Source organism: Polypterus senegalus, chromosome 4, assembly GCF_016835505.1.
Source record: "Polypterus senegalus isolate Bchr_013 chromosome 4, ASM1683550v1, whole genome shotgun sequence".
NCBI lineage: Eukaryota > Metazoa > Chordata > Cladistia > Polypteriformes > Polypteridae > Polypterus > Polypterus senegalus.
Genome location: NC_053157.1, coordinates 248,557,903 through 248,575,044, shown reverse-complemented (window position 1 = coordinate 248,575,044; position 17,142 = coordinate 248,557,903). Strand labels below are relative to the sequence as shown.

The window sequence follows — 17,142 nt, the reverse complement described above, 5'->3', positions numbered from 1 at the left end:
CCAGAAGAAGGCTTTTGATCAGGTGCAGCACCAGTACCTGTGGTGAGCACTAATGGGATTTAGATTCCCACCTTTCTTAGTTTCCATGATTTAGGTGTTGTAGCAGATTGCCAGGGTTATTACCTGGCCGGGATACTTGGTGGGACCGGAAAGAGACATTTATAGCTTCTGGGTCATGAGAGGGCAACCGCCCTGGATAAAAAGAGGACCACGGGTAAAAGGGACAAAAAGAGTTTAACCCATTGGGACCAGTGGCCACCGCCAGGGGGCGCCGTAAGCCTTATCAGACTGGAAGAATTGTCACTTCCGCCACACCAGGCAAGATGGCGGATGAATCTGCCAGGGACACCCAGAGTGGTTCCGGGGCAAAGGGCAGCACTTCCGCCACACCAGGAACTGCTGCCGGAAGATCGTTTCCAGCCACCTGGAATGCAACCGGGTGGGAATAAAAGGCGCTGCCTCTTAATAGTCGAGGAGCAAGAGTTGGGAGAGGGAGCAGGACGAAGCTCCCAGGAGGAGAAGGGCAGCCAAGGACATTGAGAGAAGCCTGAAAACAGGAAGAATTAGTGTTGAGTACACTGTTTGTGATTTGGACTGTGTTTATTTTGGCACTTTTCCACTGCATAGTACGGCACGACACGGTTCAGTTCAGCTCACTTTTGGGGGGTTTTCCACTGGGAACAGTACCTGGTACCTGGTCCTTTTTTTTAGTACCACCTCAGCCGAGGTTCCAAGCGCCGAACCGTTACCAAAACGTGACGTGTAAACTCTGCTGGTTTACTGATAGGCCGGAGAAAATCGTCATTACTGCGTCACTGAACTTACGACACGAGACACAACAGACCCGCTAGATTTTTAGCACAGCCAGCGAAGGTTCGGACGCACCATTTTGTTTTAACCAAAAATGGCTGGTTCGTGGTCTATTGAGGAAGTACAGACGTTCCTCTCGTTGGTAGCCGAGAAGCGGATCCAGCGAGAGCTGGATGGGCGACGCGGAATGAAAAAGTTTTTCAGGAGGTCGCTAAGCTCTTGGGCGCACACGGCTACCATCGGACTTACAAACAGTGTAGAGACAAGTTAAAAAAAATGAAGAGCGACTACAGGAGTATAAAGGACCACAACAGCCGGAGTGGTTCAAACAGGCGCTCGTGGAAGTGGTTCGACCAAATGGACGCAATCTACGGAGATAGACCAGCGAACAATGGAAGGGAGGGTGTCCTGGACTTGGCCACGCCATTGTTGGACTGGGCCACGCCATTGTTGTTGGAGAACACGATCGAGGATGGTACGTTGTGTTAATATAACGTTTGAAATCTTAACTTTACTGAGTTAATTGACCGTCGATTCTTATTTTATATCGCAATTTGACTGAAAAATCATGGCCTAATGAAGCACGAAGTCCTAGTAGCTAACATTTATCAGTGGTAGTGCTATTGTTCATGATGTTCATGTTTTTTTTTTTGGTGTGTTGCAGTAAGTTGTGCATTCCCAACTGATTAGACAAACTGCGTTTCAGACTCATTGTCCACAATCGATTCACTTGCAATTTTTTCTTCATGCAACGACGACTCCTCTTCCCAAGCGGTGCTAGCAGCGTCTCCACCACACCCGCCAACACCATCACCATCAACCTCCAGCGGCACGACGACACCACAGCGTGTGGTAACGGGTATGATACAAATTTGATATTTCATATATCATAGTATGTACAAATAGGATATCACACTATAGGATATATATCCTATATACCGTGTCTCATGAATTCCTGTTGCTTACCATAAATAGTATAATATTACCATATAATGCCATAAATACTGTAAATTTCATTGAGTAAAATCAAAATAATTAAAAAAATAATTTCTCCCATTTTTACTCCAATTCTCTACGCTTTGGTCCAGGCAAGAGGAAACGGAGCCTGCACTATCAGGAACATCTTGCTGCATTGAGAGAGATGCAGGTGGCAGACATTCAGCAGCAGGAGCTGAACCGTGCCAAGAGGGAGCGGCACTTGCAGATGGCACTTGAAGAGGCCAAACAAGCGAGGGAGCAGGAAGCGGCCTTGAGGGCAGAGGAACACTCTCAGACGGCTGCTTTCAATCAAGCATTCCTTAATGTTATGGGGATGCTTGTCCAGGCAATGAGTGGCCGACGGGAATAGGAACTCTCTTGCTGACTAATCCCATAGGCATGTGTGTGTGTTTGTTTTTTGATACTGTTTGCACTACATGTCTGCACACTGTTAACAGTTTCTTATGTATATACTTATGTATATACTTTTTGCACTTTGTATTTTTTTTAGTGTTTTCTGTTCATATTTTTACCTTTTATAATTGTTTTGCTTTAATAAAAACAATCTGATCAAATACGTGTACCCCAAGACTATATTAAAGATTTATTATTGTATGAGCAGGTAATGTACCTCTTGATAAAGACAAATGATTAATGCCGCCACGATACAAGCCAAAACAATTTAAAAAAACAAGGAATACATTGTAAACTTTGAAATGTTGTTTAAAAATTTATTGATAATACACTTTACAGAACATGCAACGTGAATAGTTAGCTATTCAAGTCACGCATCAGACCTGCACGGACATCCCTGCCCTCCTCCTCTACAGCCTGTGGCACTGCCACCACAGTCTCTGCTGCTGCGGGTAAATCCCAAGCATTCTCATAGGTCTCACCATGACTCTCACAAAGGTTATGTAGAGCACAACATGTCAGCACCATGGACTTCACAAGGTTGACAGCACAGTCATTTCTTTTCATAATGCATCGCCATCTTCCTTTTAATCGACCAAAGGCATTTTCAACAACTACGCGTGCTCTGCAGATTTTCATGTTGTAGACCTGCTGTTCTGCTGTCAGGTGTCCAGTGTCAATGAATGGTTTTAAGAGCCAGTTCTGCAAGGGATAGGCAGAGTCTCCTAGAATGTAGTAGCCAGCAGTCACCCCACCTATGTTTCTGGTGTTAGCTGGTATGTGGTTTCCACGGCTTGCCAACTCCCACAGTGTTGACAGTCTCAAAACCCGAGCATCATGCAGGCTTCCAGGAAGTCCCGTGAAAACATTCCAGAAAAGTCCCGTTCCATCCACAACACCTTGAAGGATGATGGAGTGACAGCCTTTACGGTTGAAATAGTCACAGTGATATTCCTCTGGTGCTATGATGGGGATGTGTGATCCATCAATAGCACCAATACAGTGTGGGAGCCCCCGCCTGTTCTCAATGTAGGCAGCCATTTCTTTAAACCTTTCCTGATCTGGATAACAAATTAGCTCTGGTACCAACAGGGTTTCTGCTGCTGCACAGAACTCCTGAACACACCGACACACAGTTGTTATGCTTACACCAAAAAGATGTCCAGCACTTCTGTACTCAGCACCGGTTGCAAGCTTCCACAGTGCGATGGCTATTCTTTTCTTTAAAGGTACACACACACGGAAGTTTGTGTCCCGTCTCTCCATCGCTGGACACAGTTTGTTGCATAAGTGGATGAATGTTTCTTCAGACATTCGAAAATTCTCCAGCCACTGAGTGTTTGTAAAACCGGAAACTATCACATCCCACCACTCTGAGGCACGGTTAAATGTCCAAACAGATGGTCTGTTGCAGCAATTTTTTGCAAAATGTGGAAGATCTGTAATATACAGAATCAGCATTTTAATGTTACACTGGCAGTTAAGTTCATTTTATGCTTTGCAACAGTGAGAAAAGTTAGCTAGTGTTGTGCTTTTTTTAGATGCTTACCCTTGCGCGTCGTCGAGCTAAAGTGTTGTCGTTGTCTGCGTGTTGTTGTAAAAGTTCCAAAACTCTCTTGTTTTTTTTAGCTGTGTTTTCTTTGGCTGCCATCAGCCTCTTTTGAAACAAACTACTTTGTCTTGCTGTTAAAAACATCCACATGCCGAGAATGAAGAACACCATTCCGTCGATATGCTCCATTGTTGTGTGTTTGTTTGTGGCGTGTTTACGATGATGTGACGGCAGTAGAGGCGGCGCAACTATAACGACACGTGAATAATCCGCCCACTCTAAAGCGGTACTAAACTGCAGTCGAAACGCAAACTGAGCCGAACTGAGCCGAACCAAGGTGAGCTGTACTGAACCGTGCTGTGCCGTACTATGCAGTGGAAAATGTTAAATAAACGTGTGACTTTTATAATGATGTGGTTTCCAACTGGTGGTGTCCGGGCAAATCTCACAGGGTATAGTGACATTCAGGGTGTCCTGATAATCAGTGGTGGTCTTAGTGCTCTGTTTAGAGTTGATCGAGGGGTTAGACAGGGTTGCTCCTTGTCAGACATAAGCCCTCACTGTGAAGACCCTGCTCATCAAATGAAGGACACCAGTGGCTGGATTGTCTGTCCCTGGGTGTGCAGCTCTTTTGAAGATCTTGACATATGCAGGTGACCTCACAGTGGTAGCTGCAAAGTGACAAGATGTAGATGGGCTGCTATCTGTGCTGGATGGGGTCCAAAGGGGGTCCGCAGCTCATGTGAATTGGACTAAGAGCTCTGCAGTATTACTGGGAATCTGTAGGGGTCCTTTACCTTCACTGCCATCTGGACTGAAATGGACAGGGGATGGTATGAAGAACTGGGAGGAATAAACAGGGATGATAAGAAATGGGGGGGAGTTGTAGAAAATGTCGCAAAGTGACTACAATGCTGACGATGGCCACTCACCTGACTGTCATATGGAAAGGCAGACGCCAATAAGAAACAACAGCGTGGCATCTGCTCTCTGGCACAGGTTGGCATGCCTGGATCCCCCCTGATTTGATTACTGAAGTGTAAAGAGAGTTCATTAACTTTATTTGAATGGCAGACATTGGCTGAATGAAGGTGTTTTGTACTTGAGCAGGAGTGAAGGAGGACAAGGACTGGCAGACATTTGTAGAAGAAGAAATGATTTCAGGCTACAAACTCTGCCAAAGCTGCTCTCTGGTCATACGGCGGTGTCCCTGAAACCATTAGTGTGTGCCCTCCTGTGCCAAGTGGGTGACCTGAAATTGGACCGAGCGATTTACTTAATGGACGGTGGCTCCTTCACCATTAGAAATGTTTCAGACTTTCACTGAAGTGTGCTGAGAATCTGACAACAGCTGGGCGGTCATATTGAGGAAAGTTCTCTGAATTGATATTGGACTTTAGAAATGCCAGTCGTCTCTAACATGGCAGCAGAGCCAACATCTCTGAGACGACACCTGATCAGTGCTGGCTTTTTACAAATCAAACATCTGATTGAACCGCAGCTCCTCAGTTGGCTGAGCGCACAGAAGGTGTCTGCAGCTTTAGGTCTGAGCTCTTTGTGCCCAGCAGAGAGGTTTGGAGGACAGATTTGAATGAACACTGTAAAAAGTAAATCTTGCATGTGTGGAAAATAATAATAAAAAATAGCTAACTATACACAAAATAATAATTACCTTAATTCATAAAAATGGGTTTTACACTTTTTATTGAGTATTTAATTCGAATTCATTAAAAAATTCAAGAATAAAGTTAACTTATTATTTTTCTTAAAATGTAAACATTTTTAATAACTTATTCTAAGTAAAAAAAAACTATACTGTGAATTGAACACATTTAAGTTAAGTTAAATTTAATGACACGAGAGGAGTCAGATGAGGTGGCTCGGGCATCTGATCAGGATGCCTCCTGGACGCCTCCCTGATGAGGTGTTCTGGGCACGTCCAACTGGAAGGAGGCTTTGGGGAAGACCCAGGACACGCTGGATGTCTCCCGGCTGGCCTGGGAACGCCTTGGGATTCTCGCGGAAGAGCTGGAAGAAGTGGCCGGGGAGAGGGAAGTCAGGGCCTCTCTGCTCAAGCTGCTGCCCCTGTGATCCGCCCTTGGATAAGCGGAAGAGGATGGATGGCACTTCCTCTCACTTCGATTTCTTGGTCTTTACAACAACGCATCCAGCTGTAACTTTTATCCGTAATAAGAGCTATTGTACTACGAATGTGTAAGTATAAAGCATAATAATTTCGTATTGAATAACTAGTATTTCATTCCATATAGTTACAGACATAAGCATTTGTTGTTCTCACAAAACCTTTCCCTTTATGTGGGAAACATAGCGAACAAGGTAGCGTCTTTCTAATAACCTCCTTATATATATATATACACATATATATATATACATACACATATATATATATATATATTTATTTATTTACACACACACACATAAACATATATATATATATACATACATATACATACACACATACATACATACATACACACACACACATATATACACACAAATACATATATATATATATATACGCATATATACACACATATATAAACATATATATACATATACATACATATCTACATATATACACACACAGCTATAAAAAGCAAGCACATTTCTCGGATAGTTCTGTATTTATATATATATATATATATATATATATATATATATATATATATATATATATATATATATATATATATATATCATATATATCATATATATATCATATATCATATATTTTATCATTTAAAACTTTTATTTTACACAGAAAAAGATAATGACACTTTGAGATAATTTTGAGAACGATATGGTGTTTGTCCTAAACTACGACCTGTAAACAACATATAAAGAAGTCTGCCTAACCGTCACGGTATTATTTGACCTCTTATTTAATTTGTGTTCTGCACAGGTAATGTATTTTCTGGTTAATTTTTAACACTGTGATTTATTTAGCGATGTTTGATTTCCTATGTCCTATTTTATTTCAGTGTTTTTGCTATTTTATTTCAGTGTTTTTGCTATCGCATACTGAGAAGTAGTGAATAGGCGGCCATTCATTTAAGCGGATATGTTGGCGTAAATGCAGGACGTGTTTGAAGAGCGGCACCTGCTGCAGGATTTCACTCTTTCACTCTGTTTCCTTCTCGTTTAGCACTCATTCCTGGGACATTGATTGAGAAATACTTTTTGAAGAAAGTTTAAAAAAAGAAAAGACAATTTTCATTGACATTTGAATGTCAGTAATTCAGTAAAAGTTATCCTCAGACATTTGATTTAATTTTCCTTTGAAAATATAACTCAATTGTTGTGACTATCTGTGTATGTTCAAATAAATAAAGATACATGGATTGTAGCATGTATTTGTTATAAAGTCATTACTTTCCAGCCTTGCATACTCACTTTTTTTGAGTACTGCAATTCAAATGAAAATTGGAGTAAAATGAAACCATTTTTGCCACTACTTATATTTAATCAAACTCATTTATTTTAGGTAAAGTGATGGAGGAAAACTGGAGGACACCGAGAGACTAAACATCTGCTATATGAGTCTGCAGAAGGGAAGGAGCTCTGGTAGAAAAAGTGTGAGTTCAAGTCCGATACCAGTCTGAAATATGCAGATACCCCTGAGGGATACACTGGGAGGCAAGAGAGTGCCGGCTCACTTGGGACAGTCTGTACAGACCACCATTGAATTACAGAACTGGCCATCTGCAATGGAGAACTGGAGACGGCATTATGGGGCTCATTCTGTATTGTCTTTAATTAACTTGACGTCTCAGAGATGAGTCCTTTGTGACAGCAGAGAGAGACTGAGCTTCACTGTTTATTGGATTGGTGAGGAGTCAACCTCTTTGAGCTGAACTAAGGTAAAGAGCCTACAGTACATCCTCCTGAGTGGACATAATATCGTGAGAAGGTCGCAGTGCTTGATTCACAAATGTTGGGTCTATGCTCACCCACAATTCATCAGGCTTCATCACAATTACGATCTTGCTGATCCAATCAGTCAGTTCAGACACCGAGGCAATATGGCCATCAGCTTCATATTTGTCATGCTGGACAACATCCTTCATATTAACTGGCACATGATGTGGAGAACATTGGACTGGCTGTACTAACCTGTCCAGGTTCAAATGTATGGTGTCAGGGAGGCAGTCGATTGGTCCTGTGAAGACATCAGCTTACATATCAATCAGCAGGTGAGGGGCTCTGTCTTTGAGGTCCAGCTCTGCTTGAATTGTAAAGCACGTTTGGCTCTGACATTTGTGTACATTTCGTGCACAAACTGGTCTTTCCCTTGTAGCTTCACGTTCAGCTCATTCATGTGTGTCAGTATGTCCACAGCAAAAGCTAAATCACAAAGCCAATCTGCGTCACTCAGCTCAGGCAAATCGTCAGCTTTCTCAAGTAGCTCCAAAAATGAGATAATCTCCTGTTTGAGCTCGCACACTCGTCGACATGCTTTCCCCAAACATAACCAGCGGACATTGTAGTGGTAAAGGAAGTCCCGGTGATCCGCGTCAATTTTTTCAAGAAACTTAATAAACTGACGATGCTGAAATCCCCTAATAAAGTTAACGAGTTTTACAACTGGCTTCACTACGTAGTCAAGCTGCAATACGGATTTACAAAGTGCTTCCTGGTGGATTAGGCAGTGTAAGAAAATGACCTCCTGCTCAGGGTTGTCCTCCTTCACCCTCTCCTGGATTCTTTTGAGCTACTCAACGTTTTTTCCAGTCAGATTTCGTGATCCATCTGTGGTAATGTTGGCAAGCATACTCCAAGGTAGTTTGTGCCTATTGATGATCCCCGACATGCTGTCATACAAGTCCTCTCGCCGTGTTTTCTCCTTTAGGGATTCCATGGCCAAAAACTCCTCCGTTATCTCAAAATTGTCATTTATCCCTCTGATAAAAATTAAAAGCTGAGCGGTGTCCTTTATGTCATTACTTTCGTCCAGTGCCAAGGAATACAATGTCAATGACTCCGCTTTTTTGTTTAACTTGCTAGCTAAGTCCACGTTAATTAGCTCAACACGGCGAGTCACTGTCCTGCGTGATAAGCTCATTTTTTCAAATTTGTTTTTGCTTTCAGGACACAAGATACCTGCTGTCTCTACCATGCGCTCTTTGAGAAACTCCCCTTCGGAGAAAGGCTTGCTGGTCTTTGCTAATTTGAATGCCTGCACATAACTTGCCTTCATGCTTGATTCTTGGATGACAGTTTGTCGGATAAAGGAGTTTACCTCTGAGCGGTAGCCGTCCGTTCTTGCGTTGACTGGTTGTTAGCGTAATTAGCATGCTTGGTGGAAAAGTGACGGCTGATGTTGTATTTCTTTAAAACCACAACAGTTTCTTGGCAAATAAGACATACAGCCTTTCACCAGACAGTGAAAAAGTATTTACTTGTCCATTCCTTATTAAACACTCGGCACTCGCTGTCGACTTTTCTTTTCTTTGGCCCGCTTATTGTTGCAGATGGGTTCAGAGCTGTAGTTGAGTAATAACAGAGAGTAACCCGGGCTCCGCAAAATCAAGTCAATGTATCACTGCGCCTAATGCGCCACCTGGTGGAATGCCAGGCATTACAGGACAAGGTCAAATGAATGCAGTCATAATTATATGATTTGATTTGGGCAATTTTGTGCCAATCTTCGGTGGGCCGAATTAAAAAGATCAACGGGCCAGATGTGGCCCATGGGCCGTAATTTGCCCACCCCTGGTCTAGAGCCTACACTCTCATAGTAACATGGATTTGAACACAGATTAGTGGCACTCCTCTGTGTGTGTGTGTGTGTGTCTGTCAGAGGGAGTCACTGCTCTAAGCCCACTTTAGTTTTCTTACTGAATTGATGAAGAGACCCTTACAACAGCTAAAGCTTTCCCCTTCACACAGGTCATTACTTTCAGTTATGGTAGAATTCATTCACTGGCTTTATTTAAACTGCCGAGTTACAGCCAGCAGTTCTCAGAATCAGATTAGGTGAACCTATGGCTTGGTTTATGATCACTTCAGGTGGATGGACTTTCACTGCACTTTGACCTTCTTCATCCTGATACTTTTGTCTCTATTGGCCTTTTCCCCCTGTGGCTGTGGATGTGTATTGCAGGTCACAGTCTTTGAGGTTTTACACACACTGGTCCTCTTTTGCTGGCAGTAAAAATTACAACTACTGGTAATCTCTGATCACTTGATTTCCTTCTTTAGTTATTCTATTGAGATACTTTCCCTATTGCCTCTCTTCTCTTAACACCTACTACCACATTAGTCTTAGGATTAAAGGGGATCACTCGGCCTTTGTGGCAATAAGGTTTCTTCTATGGGGCAGAAGCTAATCCTGGCAGAGAGCGGGCAGTGATCAGTTCTCTGGTGCATATAAAGACTTATAAAGGAGGAAGTGAGTATTTTGTCGTAGTTTTCATGGGCTCACATAAGTCCAATCTTGATAAATGGTGCAAAGTCTTATCCACTAAGTTTGCTAGAGTTTAAATTTTGTTTTTTCATTCACTCACCTAATGATGAGCAGTGCCATCCTGAAATATCACTGGGTATCATTTGTCTGTCTTTGGTCAGTCTGATAAGAAGAGACCTGAAACTGAGTGTCAAGGAGAGACCCAGTGAGGAGAACTGACAGTAATGTGAAGCTAAGGGTCAGCGAAAGAGGGGCTGACAGCAGCAGATAAAGCAAAATGTGCCAAACCACTTAATGCCAGTCTGTCCTAAAAGTGGATGTCTGTCTTCAGAGGCATATAAGGAATTGAATTATGTAAATGAATCCAAGTCAAATGATAGACAATCAACTGACAACAGCGATAGATAGATAGATAGATAGATAGATAGATAGATAGATAGATAGATAGATAGATAGATACATAGTTATATGCATGCGGCTTCTGTCAAAATGATTTATGTCCCTTAAGCCCCGCCCCTGTGACGTCATACCGGAAGTCCCGCCCTATGACACAATGCCGGAAGTTCAGCCCCATATGACGCAAGGCCGGAAGTCCCGGTCCCTCCACTTAACCTAGACCCGCCCCCGGCACCTGATTGGTTCAGGAAACTGTCAGGGGCCTTTTGATGGATGTCTGCCCCCTCGTTGAACCCGCCCCCGGCACCTGATTGGTTCAGGAAACTATCAAGGGCCTTTTGATGGATGTCTGCTCCCTCGTTGAACCCGCCCCTGGCACCTGATTGGTTCAGGAAACTGTCAAGGGCCTTTTGATGGATGTCTGTCCCCTGCTTGAACCCAGCCCCCCTCTTCCTCGGACCCTCGACAAGACCAGACATGCCCAGGGCCTGTCCTGACAAATCCCAGCAGGTTTCTATCCAGACCCTGCCATCCCGACCACCATGTCCCCAGCATGAAGGCCCTGCCACGGCCCCTGGTGAGGCAGCCCCTGATAGCTGGGCAGTACATGTTGGTTGGCCCCCTCCACTTCCAGGCACACTTCTTGCGAGGACACACGCACAAGCGTTTCAAGGGGCAGAGCTACCTGCCTCTACGGTTTGGGTAAGAACTCCTGTATCTATCTATTATTTCAAATAATCTATGACTTTAAAGATCTAAACCTTAGTTTAGCACTTGTAAACCGTTTTTTTATTTTATCTAAGTCAAGCCCCCAGACATTCTCTGCGCTGACAAGCTGTCCCTTAACTCTCTCTACGTAGTTGACGCGTGAGAGCTGAGAGCTGAGCCTCTGCGTGCACCCCTGAGATGCCCAGGGGTCGAAGCTCCAAGCGTACACGCAGGCAAGCTCGAAATACGAGTTGCCGGCTCTCTCTACACAGTAGAGTACATGGAACTCTAAAAAGCTGTTAGTAACCCTGCACTCTTGACGCATGAGAGCTGAGCAGATAACCTCAGCCTGAGACTCTCAGGCTGAAGCTCTAAGCGTACACGCAGGCAAGTGCGTATAGTTCGAAAGATAAGCAGCCCGGCTTTTAGCAGCCGCTGCTCTCTCTCAATCTCTGTACAAACAGAGACTCTCAAAACTGACAGGCTCTGTGTAGACAGAGAGAGCCGGACAGCCCCCCCTGCACGGCCCCGCAAACAGGCACACGTCTATAGCTGCAAACTCTATGAGGACGGAGCTCTGCTGACAGAAACACCCCCACCCCTTGCTGTGTTCTGCGAGCGCATGCTTGTCAACCCCCCACCCGAACCCGGAACGGGAGCGCGCATCAAGCTTGCACGTTCGTGCAGATGCTCAGCTGGGAGAACAAGTTATGTGTGTAACTTTAAAAGTTAAAGGATTTAAAATCACCCACACAGTTAAATAGGATTTAAAAATCACCTTTGAAAGAATGTTTGAGATGTCCTAAAATCTAGCCTCGGATGTATATTTTGTATATCTTAAAAAAGCCCTGTTCCATCCATTACATCCGATTTTAAATAATCAGCTGCCCCTAAGGAAACACATTTAGAAAACTATTCACCGTGCTTTCGCAAAGTTAGAATTGTACTCAGATAATCCCAGAGTGAACGGAACACAAATATTTACCAGAAGCAGGATTCGAAATCACGCTGGCATTTGTCCCTCGGATCTTAAAGCCAAAGCCTTAAACAGATCGGACCTCTGAGGATACAGAAATGCTTTTCACAGCACAGAGACGGCGGAGTAGGGGAAAGGAGGAGGGAGCGATTCACAGCACCTAGGCAACAGGATGCGTCCGATGTGAAAAATTGCCTTACCTTGCGGAATGCAGCTTGTAAAACAAAGGATGTTTTTAGGAGACATTCAAAAGACGCGGCAACGAGCATTGCTTGTGTCCGGTTCAAATGATTGGCAAACATTTGCTATCATAAAGCACTTCCAAAATACCGCTCTATAAAGAGAGATGGTTTAAAATTGGTCTAAAACCTTTTTTCATCCCCTTTTAAATATTTTATAATTAAAGCACTTCCGAAATACCACTCTTTTCTCAATAAAAAGAGAGGACTTCATAACCAAACCCATATCTCCGTTCGCCTTGAGAACGACAAGATGAATTTCAGCCATGACGGTGCGTTTTGATGAACTTCTTAATGATTTCTACTTTTAACGACTAGAACTAAATGAAAAATAATTAGCGTTCATACAGGAATCCCTGCAGAAAGCGGTCTGTCTCCGAATCAAGGTAAGTCCCTTTTATGATTCTTATAAGCGTTAAACGAGCATGTTTTTAAAAATGGAGGTTTGAATGCTTTTTTGATATTTTTAGAGGGTTATATCCCCGTAGAGTCTCCGATTTATTATACAGATTCAGGTAAGACCCTTTTTTAAAATGCTTTAGGCTTGCAAGGTGCTTGTCTAGGTGCTTCAGAGCACTCGTGCGTGTGTGCGCGAGCTAGGGCACGCGCTTGTGTCCAAAGTCCGGGCGACATCTCCAGTGTATTGTTCATGTGTAAATGAATAGGATTAAGAACTAGGGTGTCTGTTTTGATAAAGTTATTATCTTGGTGTAGGGATTGAGGTTTCAGGTAGTTACAAAATAACCTATTTAGTTCGAGATTCTGTCTAGCTAACGTAAAATAGAATTTTTTATATGGACAAGCATCTAGCGGAATAGAGTCTGCAGGGTGATAACGCATGAGCTGTGGTTGTATGTGTGGATGGATTGATTTAAAGAGACAGCACGCGTGTTTTTTAATGAAGCGAGGCAAACCTTGGAAGCTTAGGACTTTTGTTTTGTTTTTAGAAGCTAGTCCTTTACACAGTGAAGAAGTTTCTCAAAGGGCTTCCTCAGGGTTGACCAATCGCAGTAAGTGTCATTTCAGTTTATTGAAGGCATACAATGTGAAATGAGGAAAGTTCATACATTTTATTTACAGACCCCAGTCCCCCGGGTATTCTAATGCAAGTGCTGGACAGTTCAGAAAATCTAAACCTGTATCGTAACTGACAAACTCTACAAACCCCTCCTCTCTCTGAGATCGATGTCCAGTATTCTCTGGCGCCCTCTTTTTGATAGATAGATAGATAGATAGATAGATAGATAGATAGATAGATAGATAGATAGATAGATAGATAGATAGATAGATAGATAGATAGATAGATAGATAGATAGATACTTTATTAAACATGGATATCGGCCTATAAACCGTTATTCCCTCTGTCCTAAACACCAATGGAGACATCGACAAAGACTGGAGCGGCTGACAGCGCGACATCGCCAATTACTGGTGGACTTTGTAGAATTGGAGGCTCCTGTGTACAACTCCACACCCGAAATGTGTTTAGACTTGATGCATATGAATGCCTTTTACATCCAACTAACCCGTAAATAATGGAGCCGCTTTATATTATTTTTTATGAAAATAATATTTTTTGCAAAATATTATATTCTGTGTTCATAATTGCATATTATATTCAGTGTTCACAATTGCATATTATATTCTGTGTTCATAATTGTAGCCTTTGATTAAATTTAGGTCATGCCTGAAAACAGCTCTAGCGGAAGCAGTGACGGTAGTGGCAGTGAGTGTGAACATCCTGAAGGGCGTAAAGGTAGGAAAAGACCGTCCAGTGAAAACCTGAGACTATTAAAAGAGATGTCTGATAACTTAGAATATTCCATAAAGCCCCCTAAAATTCCCACCCCTCCGCGATCTCCTCAAATTGTTCAATTACCACATCCGGTGACACATCCGATCGACAATTTTGATCTCATTAATAATGCGCTCCAGGTTCTAAATTCTGATGAAATAGCCGTAGTTAACGCTCTGCTGGAGCTTTTGAAGAATACCTCTTGGCTGGGATGGGCTATCTCGCAGCCTTGACATTCTTTTTTCTGGTCGTAGTAGGCGATGATATCCAGCAGACATGTCATCAGCCCTTTAACAATTTGCTGAGCCTTTTTCCAGGTTTCAGGCAGCACTCCATCTGTGTCTCAGACAGTTTGATCGACATCGGTTCCTCCAGATCTTGTCTGATCACCCACGGTTGTCCTGGAGCTAGGTAAGAGATGTCTGTCTGAGTACCCTTATCAGAGACGGTGCTATCCATCTGAGCACCCTTGGCGGAGACGGGGTTATCCATCTGATCATCATTAGCGAAGATGGGAGAAGACCACCCAGGACCTGGAGAATGGAATCCACAATCCGGCTCAAGGTCTCTTGACCAGAGACTGTAATTGGGTCGTATACTAAAATACCGGAGGTCAGATTCTTGGGGATCTTGAAGTCTGTCAGTCCGGACCGAGTTATGGAACTGGTAAGATTCAGGCCATGAAGACTCAGGCCATGAAGTCTCAGACCATGAAGCTTCAGGCTTTGGAGCTTCAGGCGGGACCCCAGAGGGTGTTACGCCGATTCCCGTCATTTCAAAGTCTGTAGCTGTCGACATGCTGGGGAACTTTAAATGGTCCTCCTTTTGGTCCTCTGACTAACAGGCTATGTATTTATGATAAAAGGGAAGGGTGTGGCTTAAAATAAAGGAGGGTTTTCCATGGCGTCATCACTCGAATCGAGTTACGTTTCAGCCCTCATAGTGTGTTACTCGACCGCCGTTTCAATTTGCAGAATTCAGTCCTTCAATACTAAAGCCGGCAGACAGTTTTCCTTGTTGTCCTCTGATAGCAGCTGTGTTTCGCGCAACTTAGACCGAGCTTCAGCTTCAAGAAACTCAGGCACCAAACATCTTTTAACCCTTCTCAAATGATCATTCAAATAGATTCTGCGGAACGGACGCTTCACCAGGGTATTGGGCATAGATTCGATTTTTCTTCACAGAGTCTTTAGAACTGAAGATGATCCGCTTTTTTATACAGCCCTTTCAGAAAAGGTGGACGGCAGGGTCTGGATAGAAACTTGCCTGGATTTGTCAGGACATGCCCTGGGCATGCCTGTTCAAGGAGGGGTGGGGGGCAGACATCCATCAAATTGCCCTTGACAGTTTGTTTAATTAAGCAGGTGGCTATGGGATGAGTTCAAGCAGGGAACAGACATCCATCAAAATGCCTCTGACAGTTTCCTGAACCAAACAGCTGCCGGGGGGTGGGTTCAATGAGAGGGCAGAAATTCATCAAAAGGCCCCTGACAGTTTCCTGAACCAATCAGGTATTGCGTTACAGGGGTGGGGCTTAAGGGTCATAAATCTTTTTGATAGAAGCCGCATGCATATAACTACTTAGATAGATAGATAGATAGATAGATAGATAGATAGATAGATAGATAGATAGATAGATAGATAGATAGATAGATAGATAGATAGATAGATACTTTATTAATCCCAAGGGGAAATTCACATAATCCAGCAGCAGTATATTAATACAAAAAATATATATATATATATATATATTAAATTAAAGAGTAATAAAAATGCATGTAAAAAACAGACAATAACTTTGTATAATGTTAACGTTTACCAGCGGGTGGAATTGAAGAGTCGCATAGTGTGGGGTCTCCTCAGTCTGTCAGTGGAGCAGGACGGTGACAACAGTCTGTTGATGAAGCTACTCCTCTGCCTGGAGATGATCCTGTTCAGTGGATGCAGTGGATTCTTCATGATTGACAGGAGTTTGCTTAATGCTCGTCACTCTGCCACAGATGTTAAACTGTCCAGCTTCATTCCTACAATAGAGCCTGCCTTCCTTAACAAGTTTGTCCAGGCGTGAGGCGTCCTTCATCTTTATGTTCCCTCCCCAGCACACCACTGCGTAGAAGAGGTAGACCTCTTATAACAATAGACCCAGAATTAGAGTCAGATTACCAAAGTAGTGAACCGATTCATTTTAACTTGAAAAATATAAGGCCACTTCATTCAATATACACTTCATTGCTGTTTTAGATGTTGTTTGCTAAACACGTGTTCACCTCTGAACTGAGCTGCTTTAACATTATTCTGAGGACACAGGAAAATCCGTGTCCACATACTGAGACCTTTCATAGACAATCTGACACAATTTCTTTAATTGAAGCAGCACCAAATGGTGGTCAACATGTAAGTGCCTTTTACCTAAACTTAGTGTACTATACATTGTGCAGTTTGACTCTCTGTGCTATCTTTGATGATTTGACCTTGATTCTTTGTAAATTCATGAGTAGTGAAGAGCAAACAACATCTTAAATGACTTCGACATCTGACGAGTCAGTGAAGTGAATGCATAAAGTAAAAAATACTCCATGGACGACGTTTGTGTATTACCACTGAATCAGACTCCGACTTGTTGAACTCTCGCTTTTGATCTTGAACTTCAGATCCTTTGTATCAAAATCAAAGTGAGGTACCGGCATCAGCTGATTGCACCCCAGGTGATTGTGTTGCTGATATGTCTACAGTACGGCCACTCACAATGACGAGAGGTACAAACCAGATTGCATTGCACTGTGAGTGCCACTGCTGCCCACCTGACGCGTGAAGGCAGCTGACCCGCCACGCATTCAGGAATTGACA

General features: G+C 43.1%; 2 protein-coding genes across 6 annotated transcripts in view; one reads left to right on the top strand and one right to left on the bottom strand.

Moving 5' to 3' along the window:
- LOC120528430 (E3 ubiquitin/ISG15 ligase TRIM25-like) overlaps nt 1-17,142 on the top strand; it is a 72,672-nt gene that overhangs the window by 42,759 nt on the left and 12,771 nt on the right. For 2 of the 5 annotated variants that reach the window (XR_005633525.1, XR_005633524.1), the window contains exons 6-8: nt 7,260-7,968; nt 13,448-13,510; nt 14,181-14,256. The gene's annotated coding sequence lies outside the window, so the exon portion shown is untranslated. Of the gene's footprint in view, nt 1-1,898; nt 2,554-7,259; nt 7,969-13,447; nt 13,511-14,180; nt 14,430-17,142 lie in introns of those variants that run through there. The other 3 variants (XR_005633523.1, XR_005633526.1, XM_039752584.1) reach the window with 3 other exon arrangements.
- The window catches only part of LOC120528429 (tripartite motif-containing protein 16-like), a 108,321-nt gene that overhangs the window by 89,358 nt on the left and 1,821 nt on the right, over nt 1-17,142 (bottom strand). The gene's annotated exons all lie outside the window — the stretch shown is intronic.